Raw genomic sequence first — 17035 nt, forward strand, 5'->3', positions numbered from 1 at the left:
TTCTCTGTCAGTTTCTTGATCTGATCGACCACCCTAAGCTGATATAGTGTGAGTACCAACGAAAACATCTACAAAATGCACTGCATTAACATGCCAAGGCACTTTTCCACCATCCATAAGCTCTGCCACGGAAAAGGATGAGGGCACGAGGCAAGTGGGAATGGCATTAGCTGCAGATTCCTCTCCAAGTCACACACCGCCCTGATTGGAAGTATATTGGTGCTGGGTCAAGCAGGAGTACTGCACTGCATGAACTGTAGAGATGACTCATTGCCATCTATTCAAGGACAGTTAAGGATGGACATGAAATATTGGCCTTGCCAATGAAGCCCAGAAATAAATAACAACAAAAAGGTGTGGGGAACTACTTAGCATGGATGTCCGAAAACTCCCAAGAGCATCTGGCTTGCTATGACAGAACCATCACTGATAACCTTGCAGCACTCAAATTGCTGTGGTGTTAAAATTATACTCTCACTCTCACAGTAGCTCCCAAGTCTATCTGCCATGTCCACCCAACATGTTACGTTGACCTAACATTTTAATTCTCAACATTCTGAGACTGCAGTTAAAGAAATAGGGTGTGACATTAATGTATTATTCATTGCTTGCATTAGATCTTACAGTAAGAATGGAAAATCTATAATTCAGTCACTACCAGTGGGGTTTTTTTAATGACCCTGATGCAAGGTTGGAGGGGGTCTTACTGGACTTTGTGTCTGCTTAGCTCCCTGAAAGTGACCACACAAGCTGATAGGTGGTAAAGAACACAGGTGGCATGCTCGCCTTTATTAGTCAAGGCATCGAGTTCAAGAGTCAGGAAGTTATGGTGAAGCTTTATAAAACTCTGGCTGCGTCTGGAATTTTGCATTAAATTCTGGTTGCCACATTACAGAAAGGATGTGGAGGCTTTGGAGAGGGTGCAGAAGAGGTTTACCAGGCTGCTGCCTGGATTAGAGGGCAGGTGCTGTAAGGAGAGGTTGGACAAACTAGGTTTTTAAAAATTTTTTTAAATGTTTATTTACAGTGTGGTAACAGGCCCTTCCAGCCCAACGAGTCCGCGCCGCCCATTTTAAACCCAATTAACCTACCTGTACGCCTTTGCAATGTGGGAGGAAACCGGAGCACCCGGAGGAAACCCACGCAGACACGAGAAAACGTAGAAACTCCTTACAGACTGCGACGGGAATCGAACCCCGATTGCTGACGCTGTAATAGTGTCGCTCTAACCGCTATGCTACCGTGCTGCCCCAATTCTGGAGTGGTGGAGGCTGAGGGGAGACCTGATCGAAATTTATAAAATGATGAGAGGCATCTTTCTCCCAGGGTTGAAATGTCTAATACTAGAGGGCATGTATTTAAGGTTAGACGGGCAAAATTCAAAGGAGGTGTGCGGGGCGAGTTTTTTTACACAGAGAATGGAGGGTGCCTGGAATGCACTGCCAGGGGTGGTGGTGGAGACAAATACAATAGAGGCACTTAAGAGGCTCTTAGATAGGCATATGAATATGCAGAGAATGGAGGGATATGGACCATGTGCAGGCAGAAGGGATTAATGTAATTAGGCATCATTAGTTTGGCACAACATCATGGACTGAAGGGCCTGTTCCTGTGCCGTGTTGTGCTGTTCTATGATGTGCATGTCTCCTGATAACCATCAGAGGTGAAATATGCAATTGCATCTTGTTCCAAGCGCTACAGAAATGGTTTATTTAGGAAAGCAAAATAAAAAGTGTAGATGCTGGGAATCTGACATAAAAACAGAAAATGCTGGAAATAGTCGGTAGGTGGGTCAGCATCTGCAGTGTTTTAAGCTGGAGAGAATGGGGAGATAATATTAGGAGAGTTTGTGTTGGGGTGGAAACTGAGAGACAGGATGACACAAGGGGTGTTGGAGCTGGCAGAGAGAGGGTAATGAAGGCTTGGTAATCACAGATGATCTGCCTGGGGAGAACGTAAATAGAAGGTTAGTTCCAATGGAAGATCATCAACCTGAAACGTTAACTGTGTTCTATCTCGATAGCTCCCGCCTGACCTGCCGAGCATCTCCAGCATTTCTTTTTTTTTATTTTCTGTTTTGGATTTAGAATCAATAAATACCCATCCAGGGCTTCAGACAGAGCAATCCACACCTAGTGAGATGCTCCAGGTCTGCCCATTTCACATCATTGAGCTGATGGTAATTTAATTTGCAATTTAATTTACTCTTTTGCATGAGCTGAATGAAATTTGCTAAAAACCAATGTTAATCTCTTGAAGAAAGCCTGGAAATGTCAATTACCAACCATCCCCTACCACCCAGAAACATATAAACAATTTGCGCGCATGTGCACGCACGCGCGCACACACACACACACACACACACACAGAGCATTTGTCAAGGTTTTGTTGGATCTTATTAGCCAGTAGTGATCTTCACTCCTTGAATAATATTTTATTTTTGCAGCAACTTCTTTCTCATCTCCCTTGATCACACCCACAGTCTGTCCATAACTGAAAAAGAAAGAAGGGGTAATGCACAGTTTCAGAACAAAATATACTCTTAATGCACCACCACAGAAGTAACTGTTCCTGATCCCTCTCCTATCCAACCTGTGGGACCAAGGTTGAGCAGCATTTCCTGGAGCCCATGTAGAAAAGTGCACAAGGAAACCCATCCCCAACAAGTTTCTTCCATTCATTTGCCACATTCCAACTGACCCAGCGTGAATCTCACCCATGACTTCAAACGGAATTTTGACTCACTTTTTTCCCTGTTAACATTTCCAATTTTCTTGACACCTTGAGAGAAATTTTCAAACAGAACGTGTAAGGTAAAGAGGCATTAGGGCAGATGACCTAAAATTTAGCCAGAGAGGTGGGTTTAATGGAAAATCTTAAAGTTGTAAATGGAACCAGAAAGTTTCAGGGAGAACATTCCACAGCTTAGACTCAAGCTGCTAAAGATAGGCCCCAAACAGTGGAGTGATGAAATAGAGGGGGGGGGGGGGGGTATGCAAGACCCTCCTTGGAGGGATGCAGAAGTGCTGAGATCTCAGAGGGTTGTAAGGATGGAAGAGATTAGAGAGATTAGGAGGTAGGTTGGGGGGTGGTTGGGGTGGGGGTAGGTTTCAAGGCTACTGCACATAGATGAAATTGTATTCACTGAATCGCAGCAGCCAGGCTTCACTCACTGAGCTGATTCAGCCCCACTCACAGGCATCTGCTTTGTTTTGATGTGCATGTCTCTGAAATCCACAACCTTCCTAGTCCAAGGTTAGAGCCACTGTGCCACCTACTGGATCAAAGCTGATGCCAATGAATTATTGCCAGAGGCTGTTAATTTAAACTTGAGATCAAATACTATTCTAATCAATTTGTTCTCCATTTCCTGCGCCTCACTGCTCACTGACTTGCTGGGCGATGGTATAACTTCACTCCTTTCTTGACAAGTGAGTACAACAGGATTATTTGGAGACACAAGAGGCTGTCGATGCTGGAATCTGGAGCAACACAGAAAAAGCTAGAGGAACTCAGTGGGTCAGGCAGCATCTATGGAGGGAAATGGACAGTTGACATTTTGGGTTGAGAAAAAATGTCCAGATGGAGGGTCTTGACCCGAAACGTCGACTGTCCACTTCCATTCATAGATGCAGCAGGATTATTTGTCTGCCTTCAGATTGGACGAACATTCACCTCCCAGCAGGGTGGTGCACTGGACAAAGAGGGGTGGAAAGAGCCCAAACTGCTTCCATCTCCTATTGCCAGCATGGGGTGACCAATGGCAATTGCCATGTCCAACATGACATCAACACAGAACCTGTCCTGTGTGGCTTATTGGTCCAGAGCTGGATGGCAGACTTGTCCAGTACAGTGTATTGGTGCTAATGAGTGCACCAGATTGAATGAGCTTTGGCCTTAGTTTGCTGCACATATCAGGAATTAATCTGCCACTCACCCAAAAACAATGTTAAAATCCCAAAGGGAAAAATGGGAACAATTGGTTTGAAATCACTCTTATCATTAGCAGTCTCAGTCCAAACCTCTGGAATTCCCTCTCCACACCCCTTTACTCTCTTTTAGGAGGCTGTCCAAAATCCTTTCACCCAGCTTTAGGCCCCTCAAGCCTATTCAAGCATGCAGTGAAATGAATGCAATGAAATCACAACTCCAGGGCACCACTGGCACAACTATTGCTCTCAAGAAGATGGTGGTGAACCAGCTTCAGCTGCCGCAGTCCAAGTGGTAAAGGCAGCCTCTCCACACTGTTGGGTAGGGACTTGGACCCAGCAATGATGAAGAGAGGGTGATACATTTCCAAGTCAGGATAGCACGTGATTGAAGACAACTCAGAGCTGGTAGAGGTTGTGGGTTTGTGAGGTGTGCTCAAAGGCTTGGCCAGTTACTACAGTGCATTTTGTACATAGTGCACTCTGCACCTCAGTGGTGAGGGAAGTGAATATTCACGGTGGCGGATGGGATGCCAATCAATTGGATAGTGGCCTGATGGTATTAAGGTTCTTGAATCCCATTAAAGGGTTAATGTTTCATCTCAAAAATGTCACTCTGAGGTTTGGATTAGATGTTGATATTTGTGCAGTGGGACTCAACCTCTCAGTCATTGACAAGGGCAAGTGTGCAACTAATAAGCTAAGTCTGGCCATAATGTACTCCCACCTTTTGTGGGATCCTGCTGTGCAGTAATCACAACCTTCCAATTCCTTATAAGCTATTATTTACTTGTTTAATTCCCAAGTTCTGGAAACAGTGATTTTCCTTAAATGCCAGATAAGTAAGCACTGAGTCACTGAATATTTTATAGACCGAGGTAGACAGATTGTCAGAATATTAGGGAATTATGGGGAGGAAAATGGAGTTGAGGCCAAGATTAGGTCATCTGTGATATTATTGAGTGGAAGAGTGGGCTCAAGGAGCCAAATTGCCCACTCCCGCTCTTATTTCTCACGTAGGGCTATTGGGAGAGAAGTTAAGAAGTGGATTCTCTTTCAAAGAGTCAATACAAACTGAAAGACCTTGTCCTTTCCTGTCTGATTTTTTGATTCACACTGAAGACCCTTTACAATCCAGCAGTGGGAGTCCATTAGCAATCAATGCTACCTTGGGGCATCTTTCCGACATCAGTGGTGTGGTAATTGACTAAATGATGCCTACGTTGCATAGTCACTATGTTGGCTAGTTACTATTGCTGCTTGGAGTTGGTAAGCTCTATATAGGGCATAGACAGAAAACTGTGGGAATACTCAACAGGTCAGGCAGCATTTCTGGAGAGAGAAACAGAGTTAATGTCTCCGGTCAAAGACCATTTTTCAGAATTCAGATTGTGACAGTTCTGAATCAATTACAGAGGGGAGAACAGGATAAAAGCCAAGGATGATAACACTGGGATGCAAAAAGAGATAGTAATGGAACAAAACAAAAGATGAGTCAATAACAAAAGCAGAACATCTGCCAGCACCTGTTGTTTCAAAAAGATGGGAACCAAAATCAATGTTAACTCCCAGTGTTGTTGAAGTCATTTTCTGCATCAGCCTTTTGGGAGGATCTTGTGCATGTGATCCAGCAGGTGGAGCTACTGAGCCAAGAATAGCATCGTACATCAGCCGGGTTCTCAGAATTTCCTGAAAGCAGACAGACTTAAAATTATATTGGAGTGGGTTGAGGGACGGCAGTGGGGTGTTTGAATTTGTTTTTGTAAATAATGATTATCTCAGTGTCTCCCTTATTCACTGTCTAATATACTAGAAACCATAGAGTGGATGTGGAGAGAATGTTTCCATTAGTGAGAGAGTCTAGGATCTGAGGGCACAGCCTCGGAATAAAAGGACGTCCCTTTAAAACTGAGATGAGGAGAAATTTCTTCAGCCGGAGGGTGGTGAATCCGTGGAAGTCTTTACCACAGAGGGCTGTGGAGGCCAAGGCATTGGGTCTATTTAAGGCAGAGATTGATAGGTTTTGATTAGTTAGAGGATTAAGGGCTACAGGGAGAAGGCCGGAGAATAGGGTTAAAAAATCAGCCATGATTGAATAGCGGAGCAGACCCGATGGGCTGAGTGGCCTAATTCAGCTCCTATATGTTACGGTCTTAAAATATTGACAACTTAAACTGTCAACAAAAGTATTTTATACCTGATATAGAGCCAGCCAGCATCTGAACTATTGCTTTCTTTCAAAAAGACTCCTTCTGGAATTTTCCTCGCCAAACCATGGTTGCAAAACTAGCTCACAGTTCATCACATGAAACAATCCTTGAATCTAAGGACTCAAATTACCATGTATGCTACAATGATCTCTGATGGTCACACGTGAACACTGTGAAACGCCCCAGGACCCTTGGGAAGTGGTTCCCCTGAATGTTAATGCAAGGATCAAATTGTACCAGCCAGCATTCATTGTGAAATCCCTCACTCTGAATATGTGACACAGTGCCACTTAAAGATTTGCATCCAAGATTTTCTGTGAATTTACAAAACAAAATGTTTCCATGGTCTCCAGACACAGATATCTTTAAAAGCACTCTGTAAATTGATATGATGGTTAACATAACATGCTTATGGTAATAACAGAGGGAGAAAATGTTAAAGAAATTGTGCTTGGAGTTTATTAATTACTGGCCAAGGCTCAATGGAGTGCTGTATGGGTTCTCCCCAGGTTATGAATGTCCAATTTATGGACATCCCGCACATATGAACGAGCATTTGGGAGAGCAGCTGGATGGATGAAAATGGATTTGCCACCTGCTGTGTGGCTGCAGGCATCTGCTGGATGGGAATGCAACATTTCCTGTGCCTTCTCTTCCCACCCCCCTCTCTGAGCTGCAACAATCGGGGGCTGGGTGGAGCCGAGATGAGCCGGGAGCACTGAGCAGACTCACTCGCTCACTCACCAAGTCAGTGACGCCGGCTGGCGGCCGTTCTTCGTGCGCCTGCTCGCTCCCCTGTCACCGCTGTTCCCGTGATCCTCTCCCGCACACTGTTTTCAACGTGCCCACAGTTCAGGTTATGGAACTCTGTCATAACCTGAGAATAATCCCAGCCTATCCGTTCTCTTTTCATAACTAAATCCCTCCATTCCAGGCAGCATCCTGGTGAATTTCCTCTGCATTCCTTCTAGTGCTACCACCTCCTTGTTATAGAGCAGTGACCATAAGTGTGGCCTAACCAATATCTTGTACAGTTGTAACAGCTGATCACATGATCCAAAGGCCTTCTTTGCTGCAAGAAGAACGCCCACTTCTCACTTCTCTTTCTCACTTGGTCTGCAATTCCCAAACATGGACTGTGACCCAGTTCGTGAATTGCAGATAGGTGAGAAAGTGGTGGTAGAGGCAGGTACAATCACAGTTGTGCAAAACCATTACATGGATAGGGGAGGAATAGAGGGATACAAGGCAGTCCCCCAGGTCACAACAGAGTTCCATAACCTGAACCGTGGGCACATTGAAAAGAATTTAAAATGTGAATCCCGACCTGTGATTTAAGATAAGATTTCTTTATTAGTCACATGTACATCGAAACACACAGTGAAATGCATCTTTTTTGCGTAGAGCGTTCTGGAGGCAGCCCGCAAGTGTTGCCACACTTCTGGCACCAACACAGCATGCCCACAACTTCCTAACCCGTACGTCTTTGGAATGTGGGAGGAAACCGGAGCACCCGGAGGAAACCCACGCAGACACAGGGAGAACGTACAAACTCCTTACAGAGAGCAGCCGGAATTGAACCCGGGTCGTTGGCGCTGCAATAGCGTCACACTAACCGCTACACTACTGTGCCTGCCCCTACACCACCTCCCTTCTCTGTACCCTGTGTATCTCTTCAGGAAGCCCACATGCTTCACTGACTCCGGGAGTTCAGCACCATTGTCTGGAGCGGAGGGACTGGAGGTGATTCACATCTGGCCCCTCAGTTATACACCGGGATGGTTGGTGTCAGTAGCTCAACCCCATTTAGTGCCTCGAGCGCACCAGCCAGGATTGGGAAGGTAAGCTCCCTACTTTTAATTAATCAATGTATACAATCAATTTCTAGGTACTAAATAGCTTTTTAAGAAAATATGAAAAATACATTGTTTTAATTATTTAACCTACTTTAATGTTTTAAAGCAAGAACTAATCACACATCATCAGAGACACAGTGGCCCAGCAGTTAGCGCTGTTGTCACGTAGCTCCAGTGACCTCTGTGTGGAGTTTAAGATAAGACATAAGATATTTCTTTATTAGGCACATGTAGATCGAAACACACAGTGAAATACATCTTTTTACGTTGCTAAGAATGTGCTGGGGGCAGCCTGCAAGTGTCGCCACTCTTCCGGCGCCAACATAGAATGTCCACAACTTCCTAACTCATACGTCTTTGGAATGTGGGAGGAAACCAGAGCACCCGGAGGAAACCCACGCAGTCACGGGGAAAACATACAAACTCCTTATAGGCAGCAGCGGGAATTGAACCGAGGTTGCTGGTGCTGTAATAGTGTTACACTAACCGCTATTGCACATTCTCCCGTGACTACGTTGTTTGCCCCAGGGGATCCAGTTTCCTCCCTCGTCCCAATGATTTGGTGGTCTGTACGCCAAAGGATCTGTTTCTGTGTTGTATGAATCTGTGAGATATTTTCAGGTTAATTGGCTGCTGTAAGTTGCCCCTGGTCTTGGTTAATGACAGGCCAGGGGAGAGCGAGCTGATGGGCATGCAAAAGGGAAGGGGTCACTGGGAGAAGAGCAGTGGGACGGGACATAGGGGCCTGCTCTGAGAGTCGGTATAGACGTGGCCTTAACCCGCACAGTAAGAATGAGGAGATTGACCCAAGGGAGATGGGGGGCCAATTATGAGAGTTTATTGAATTAGAGGAACAAGATAGAGGGGCAGAATGGTCTAAACTGTTTGATTTCTTCTTAAAAACCAATGTTATCTATTTACGGAATCAGCAATACAGACAACCAAGAGTCTGAGAATTTAATTGAAAGAATACAAATTTAATAGGGCGATGTGAAATGCAATATTAGTTATAATTTGGCTGAATGGAGAAACTAATACAGCTTGAATTAATTTTATATACATGTAAATATCCAGGTGTGAATTCTGTGCCTGGGGTGGGGATCGAACTTGTGACTCTGCGGCCCAGGCTGTGGCTGACGCAACCTGTGAATTGGGGGGGGGGGCGGGGTCAGACACGTGATGTTTCCCGGGTCGATGGCTCTGCCCCTTCCAAGATCCCACCCCCTGTCACTCACAGCACGGACTCCCCGTCACCCTGGTGAACCTGTGCGCTTGCCGCCTCGCGGATCATACGTCACCCATGCGCTGCCCAGCTCAAGCTGAGATGGCGCGCGTCATCGGCGGCCACGTGACCCGCTGCCCATCAGCGGGGAACTCTCAGCAGGCCGGGCAGCGTTGGTGGAGGGAGGAGTTGGAGTCATCGTTTCAGGTCGGAGATCACCTCGTCAGACCGGGGGAAGAGAGCAAAGCAGCGAGGGTGAAACTGCAGAGAGGGTGGGGGAGAAAGGGAGAAGACACCGGGAATCTGTGTGAGATGGTGAAGCCAGGGTTGCAGGGAGGATAAGTAGGGGAACTCATCTGCTTGGTGGGGGGATGGGCTGCTCTCAGCGGAGGGTGAGGGAGCTGCTGTCACAGGTAATAAAGATGCAACTTGCAAACTCCACAGGAAACAGACAGCAGCCACTCTTGAAACAATTCCTTTCCACCCACAGATGCCGCTCGACCCATTGAACTCCTCCAGCAAATTGTCTGTTGTTGTGGACCCACTCCATCTCTCAACTATCCAGGGGTTTACAAGCATCACCTGCCTCCCTCTCGGAAGCCCATTTCTGCATTTGATTACATTCCCAGTGCCACATGCAGCGATTCTGTGTGCAGGCTCAGACCATGACCAAGTGCCGTGCACTACACTCAGGGGATTCCTGGTCCTCACCTCTCACCCACAGAAACCTGGGAATGTTTTCCATCCTGATCCATTGGCACCTCGAAGGATTGGACATCAGAATCTGAAATGGAACTGCTGCCAACTCACTCCACAAGATTCTCCTTCTGCCAGTAACTCTGCTAGTTTACTATTTAGTCACAAGAGAAACTTGCTTTAACTTCTGGAAAGTTTGAACAACAGCCAGACTGAATATGCAGTCCAATTGACTCTACTATAATGTAGGAAATTCTGGGAACCACACTCAAAGAAAAATGTTAAAGGCTTAAATAAAGAACACTGAAGGAGCTTATTACAGAAATGAAGGGCTCAGTTATGAGAACACCCTGAAACATACCTGAAAAAGATTTTAAAGAGGATAGATTAAAATGATTCCTTCTGTTGAGATGGTCAGAGATCATAAATTTAAAATCTATGACAAATCATCTTTAAGGGAGATAAGGAAAGGTGTTTTCACTCAGAAGTTGTCAGGATCCAGAACACTGTTATTTGGTGTGTGAACAAGAGTTCTTCAGTCACTCAGAGTTCTTGCACCAGCTTTTCATTTCCATTTACCTGCCTTGAAATCAAATAGCTTAAGTTCCTCACTTAATGAAAATCTGCAACCACTATTAACTAAAACCAATTCATCTTGAGATGCTGCAATGGATGGCTATTCAATTATTAAGCCACTATATGAAGGTTGTTTAACCTTCCTTGCCCACTTAGTACTGATCAGGTAAATAATTGGCTACATGGGTTCAGTAGAAATAATTATCTGTAACCTGATTGCAAAGGTGTTCAATCTGCCTCCTGTTGCAAATTTACCACCATCCTCATCCCCATAATACTCCCCAAGATCTAGAACTTATGCAAGGGTACCAATAGCTCCCTCTGTAACTGGATCCTTGACTTTCTAACCAACAGACTGCAATCAGTGAGGATAGGCAGCAATACCTCCGGCACGATTATTCTCAACACTGGTGCCCCACAAGGCTGTGTCCTCAGCCCTCTACTCTACTCCCTATACGCTCAGGACTGTGTGGCCAGGTTCTGCTCTAGCTCCATCTACAAGTTTGCAGATGATACCACCGTTGTAGGCCCTATCTCAAACAGCGATGAGTCGGAGTACAGGAAGGAGATAGACAGCTTAGTGGAATGGTGCCATGACAACAATCTTTCCCTCAATGTCAACAAAAGAGCTGGTTATTGGCTTCAGGAAAGGGGGCGGTGCACACGCACCTGTCTGCATCAACGGTGCTGAGGTCGAGAGGGTTGAGAGCTTCAAGTTCATGGAGTGAACATCACCAATAGCCTGTCCTGGTCAAATCATGTAGATGCCAAGGCCAAGAAAGCTCAGCAGTGCATCTACTTCCTCAGGAGGCTAAAGAAATTTGGTATGTCACCAACTTTTATCGATGCACCATAGAAAGCATCCTATCTGGATGCATCATGGCTTGGTATGGCAACTGCTCTGCCCCGGAACGCAAGAGACCGCAGAGGGTTGTGGACACAGTCCAGCGCATCACGGACACCAGCCTCCCCTCCTTGGACTCTGTCTTTACCTCTCACTGCCTTGGTGAAGCAGCCAGCATAATCAAAGACCCCACCCACCCGGGTCATTCTCTCTTCTCTCCTCTTCCATCAAGTAGAAGATACAGGAGCCTGAGGGAACATACCACCAGACTTAAGGACAGCTTCTACCCCACTGTGATAAGACTATTGAACATTGAACATTCCCTTATACATTGAGATGGACTCTGACCTCACAACCTACCGTGTTGTGACCTTGCACTTTATTGCACTGTACTTTCTCTGTAGCTGTGACACTTTGTACCGTTATTGTTTTTACCTGTTGCACTCTGTACTAACTCAATGTAACTGCACTGTGCAATGAATTGACCTGTACGATCGTTGTGCAAGACAAGTTTTTCACTGTACCTCGGTACAAATGACAATAATAAACCAACACCAATAGCTCCTGATGTTCTTGTTTTCTCTCAGATGCCAAATGGTCTTTTGACCTTGGCAGTCAGGTTTATACCAAGGCTGGATTGAATAATTCACTGCATTGATGGAATCAAGAATGCTCATATCAAGGGCAATGTCACAGTTGAGGAGTTCTTTGAAGTATCCCTTCCAATGGCTTTCTTTCCTTGATAAATTCACCTTCATTATTGGTTCTCAGTGAGTGGGCCCTTGGCTGTTACTTGTGCCTTGGGCCATAGTAACTATTAACAAAGACTCCCAAGCATGTCATTATCATCAGGAGTTGCTGGACCTCTGATCTCCTGCACTCTTTCCACCCACCATCTGAGCTTTAGATGATAGGTTTTCTGTCGGACCTCAGCCTTCAGGTGTCTATGAAGCTGTTTTATTCTCCAAGAGGCATGGTGAAGTTTCCAATCAAGAATGCCTTATGTTTGCAGTTATTTAGCTCCTGAACCTCTCCGTTATTATTCTCATCAAACCAGTCCTGGTGTTTCTGGTACAGGAGCATAAAGCTTGTAGATGCTAATTATGGTGATTTAAGGGCAGTCCAGACACTGTGGACACTGGATCTCTTGTTGATTGGGGAATGTTCATGAAGTGCGGTCGAAGGAAAACCAGCTATGTGGAGTCCTTGAGACCGTCAACACCCGAGAAGAGGAGGGCATACAAAGGACCTCAAATATGCCATACTCAATACCATCTTCAAGGTAAGGGACAATCCAAGAGTGGTAACTACAGAGATGTCTCCCCATTGTTTTCTGCATGAAAAGTCATCACCAAAAGCCTCCTTCACTCCCTGTGACCGAATTGTTGCTCCCAAATCACAGTGTGGATTCCGTCCATCCAGACCACAATGGATATGACATTCACCACATGCAAACTTCAAGATAAGTTCAGAAAGTAGCATCAACCACAATGTACAGCTTGTTTTGATCTCATGAAAGCCCTTGGCTCTGTCACCCGAGATAGAATGTGGAGAAAAAATAGTAAATGCTGGAAACACTCAACATGCCAGATGCCAAAAGATCTCCCAACTAAAGCCTTCAACCTGATAGTGCCCCAATCCTACTCTGCCCACTTCGATCTTCTCCCCAAGATCCACAAACAGGACTGCACTGGTAGGGCATCGTTTCTGCCCGCTTTTGCCCCACTGAACTTATCTCCTCATCCTTGACTCTATCTTCTCCCCCCCTTGTCCTTTCCACCTACACCCAGGACCTTGCATGCTCTCCTCCATTTTAACAGCTTCCAATTCCCTGGCCCCCATTGCCTCAGCATGTACAGGGGAGATCATTCTGACTGGTTGCATCACAGCCTGTCGTGGAGGCTCCAATGCAAAGGATCACAAAAGGCTGCAGAGGGTCATAGACTCAGCCAGCCAGATGAAGGACATCTTCAAGAGGAAGTGCCTCAAGAAAGTGGCATCCATCATTAAGGACCCTCACCATCCAGGACATGCTCTCTTCTCGTTACTACCATCAGCTGAACGAGCCATGAATACTACCTCGTTATTCCTTTTTTTTGCACTATTTATTTATTTTGTAATTTAAAGTAATTTGATGTCTTTGCACTGCACTGCTGCCACAAAACAACAAACTTCACATCACATTAGACAGTGATAATAACCCTGATTCTGATTCTAGATTGATTAGAAACCCTGGATCACTTACCACTTGTTAACTTAAACCAGGTTCTATGTGCAGCTTGTCCTCTCTGCAGCTCAGGTTTTAGCATTTTTGGAGTGTTGGCTTCCTTTCTCTTGTACATCTTGCTCATTTAGCAGGTGATATATTTTGTCTGGAAAAACTGCCTTGAACTTTCTGCCATTCAGTATCATAGCTAGCAAGCTCAGGGGTGTAGTCCTGCCTGACATAAGGCTAGGTTTGAGTTTTTCTTCAGTGACAGAATTAAGAGTTAATATTTTATCTGCTGAGGGAGTGTCTGTAACTCTGTGTCTTTGTTTTTTCTTCTCTGATCATACTCAGCTTCGTTGATGCCACATTGTGAACTGACACCTGGATCTCCCATCTCCTATTTCTCCTGTGCTGAGATACAAGGTAGTTTATCTGCTAGTACCATTTATTTTCCTGCTTTGTACTTCTAAGTGAAATCATAGCTCTGCAGCCTCAAAAGTAAACTTGCTATCCAGCTGCTGCTCTATATAGGCTTTTGTTATAGACTTGCAGTAAGGTTGGGTGATCTGGAGAGAGATGTGAAACTTTGAATATCTTTCTATGTATGAGTATCTTGTTTCTGTCAACAATAGTTCTTTAGATACCATGCTGACAGCTTGCTGTCTTGTGTGACAAAATAGCAAATGAAGTTCAACGCAGATAAAATGTGAGATTTAAAGTTATATAGAGGGTGTAAGACTGGGTGGGGTAAAAGAACAAAGTACAAATATACTCAGCACTAAAACAAAAACAGAAAATGTTGAAATACTCAGCAGGTCAAGCAGTATCTGTGGAAAGAGAAACAGAGTTAATGTTTCAGGTCAAAGACGAAGGGTCTTCGACCTAAACCATTGGTTTTGTTTCTCTTTCCACAGATACTGCCTGACCTGCTGAGTGGTTCACAGCATTTTCTATTTTTGTTTCCTGTTTCCAGCGTCTGCAGATTTTCTAGCAAGGCCAAAAAATGCAAACCAAGCAAAGTAGGAATGGCCTGCTAATCCTGTCTCAAACCTTGGTTATGCACTAAAAATACTACATAAAGTCTGGTCTCCATATTGTGAAAAGGATATGGAGGCCCTGGAAAAGGTCAAAAGAGATTTATAAGGATACCAGAAATATAAGGATATATACATCAAGAAAGAGTGAACAGACTGGATCTCCTTTCTTGAGAAATAAAGGTTAAGAGTGACCTAACAGAGGTTTTGATAAATTAGAGAACATTCTCATTAGTAGGTAAGAGCATAACTAGAGGCCATCATTATTTGGTACGGCCACCATAGTAGGCTGTATCTCAAATAACAATGAGTCAGAGTACAGGAAGGAGATATGGTGACATAAATGACATGGTATCATGACAACAACCTTTCCCTCAATGTCAACAAAACAAAAGAGTTGGTCATTGACTTCAGGAAAGGGGGCGGTGTACATGCACCTGTCTACATCAATGGTGCTGAGGTCAAAAGAGTTGAGAGTTTCAAGTTCCTTGGAGTGAACATCACCAATAGCCGGTCCTGGTCCAACCACGTAGATGCCACGGCCAAGAAAGCTCACCAGTGCCTCTACTTCCTCAGGAGGCTAAAGAAATTTGGTATGTCCCCTTTTACACTCACCAATTTTTATCGATGCACCATAGAAAGCATCCTATCTGGATGCATCATGGCTTGGTATGGCAACTGCTCTGCCTGGGACCGCAAGAAACTGCAGAGAGTTGTGGACACAGCCCAGCACATCACAGAAACCAGCCTCCCCTCCATGGACTCTGTCTATACCTCTCACTGCCTTGGTGAAGCAGCCAGCATAATCAAAGACCCCACCCACCCAGGTCATTCTCTCTTCTCCCCTCTCCCATCAGGCAGAAAATACAGGAGCCTGAGGGCACATACCACCAGACTTAAGGACAGCTTCTATCCCACAGTGATAAGACTATTGAATGGTTCCCTTATACGACAAGATGGACTCTTGGCCTCACAATCTACCTTGTTATGACCTTGCACCTTATTATCTACCTGCAATGTACTTCCCTGTAGCTGTGACACTTTACTTTGTATTCTGTTATTGTTTTTACCCTGTACTACCTCAATGCACTCTGTACAAACTCAATGCACTGTGTAATGAATAGATCTGTACAAATGGTATACAAGGCAAGTTTTTCACTGTACCTCCGTACAAGTGACAATAATAAACCCATACCAATACAAGACAAATAATGATAAATTCAATAGGGAACTCAGAAGAGAATTCCTTATTCTATAAGTGGTGAAAATGTGGAACTCGTTACCACAGGCAGTGGTTGAAGAGTACATGCATTTAAGATGATGCTGGACAAACAAGTGAAGAGGAAAGGAATCAAGGGTAACACTGAGAGAGTTAAATGAGGAAATCCAGAAGGAGGCTCAAGTAGAGCTTAAATACTGTTGGGCCAAATGGCCTGCTTCTGTGCAATGAAGTCAATGTAATTGTCTGATCTGGATATTACGTGTTTGAATAGTGAGCATCTTTATCTGTCTACATTAGTCATCAGTCGTGACTTTCAGAATGCCAGTTAACATTTGTGCTTAAATATCTCAAACATCTTCATAAAGTGGTTACAGTCGCCTCCCAGTTCAACACAGGCTGGAACCATGCAGTTACTGCAGCAGCCTATACATTCACAAACACCTGAGTGCAGATTTTTCTAGAGTAAAATTTAGAATTGCAATGTGTTTTAAAGCTAAAGCTAAAGCAATGCATTGCTGATACAACTGTGTTTGCTGTACAGAAATAATGAAGCACTAATCAGTGATATAGTTTAGTAGGTACATAAGGCGTACTTGCTTGAGGACAACAAGGACCTCTGTCCACTCTTGCAATAATATAATACCATCAGCCAGGTCTTTCAAGTTCCAATGCAGCCATGTCAAAGCCAGCTTACTTTGAGATGGCGAGGCCAGGGACATTCTTGAGGGAAGAGTCTTCAAGGGAAGCCTGAAGTCCCACACCAACAAGTTCAAGAACATCCACTCCCCTTCAACCATTCAGTTCTTGAACCAGCTGGCACAGCCCAAATCACTAGTTTAGCAACACTATGACCACTTTGTACTAAAGTGGATTTTTTTTTCTTATTGTGTTCTTTCTCGTAAAAAATTGTGTATAATTTATGTTTCTCTTGTGGATGCTGCTGCAAGTAAGCTTTTCACTGCGCTTGTGCATATGACAATAAATTCGACTTTGACTATTGTTGTCACAGGCATACATACATCTTTAGAGGGATATGAGGAAATAAGGATTAATTGGATACTATTCCTTCGTTTCTTGCACCGATCCAATGGCTGAATAGCATCCTTCTCTGCCAAATCATCCTACTCATATCCTGGAAAAGAGACAAGAAAATGTAAAGCGAGACGTTTGCAGCCGGGGGAGCTTTATAAACTGCACAGATTTGGCAGGAAGTTAGCTGAAAGCACTAAGGAGACTT

Source organism: Pristis pectinata, chromosome 27, assembly GCF_009764475.1.
Source record: "Pristis pectinata isolate sPriPec2 chromosome 27, sPriPec2.1.pri, whole genome shotgun sequence".
Classification (NCBI taxonomy): domain Eukaryota; kingdom Metazoa; phylum Chordata; class Chondrichthyes; order Rhinopristiformes; family Pristidae; genus Pristis; species Pristis pectinata.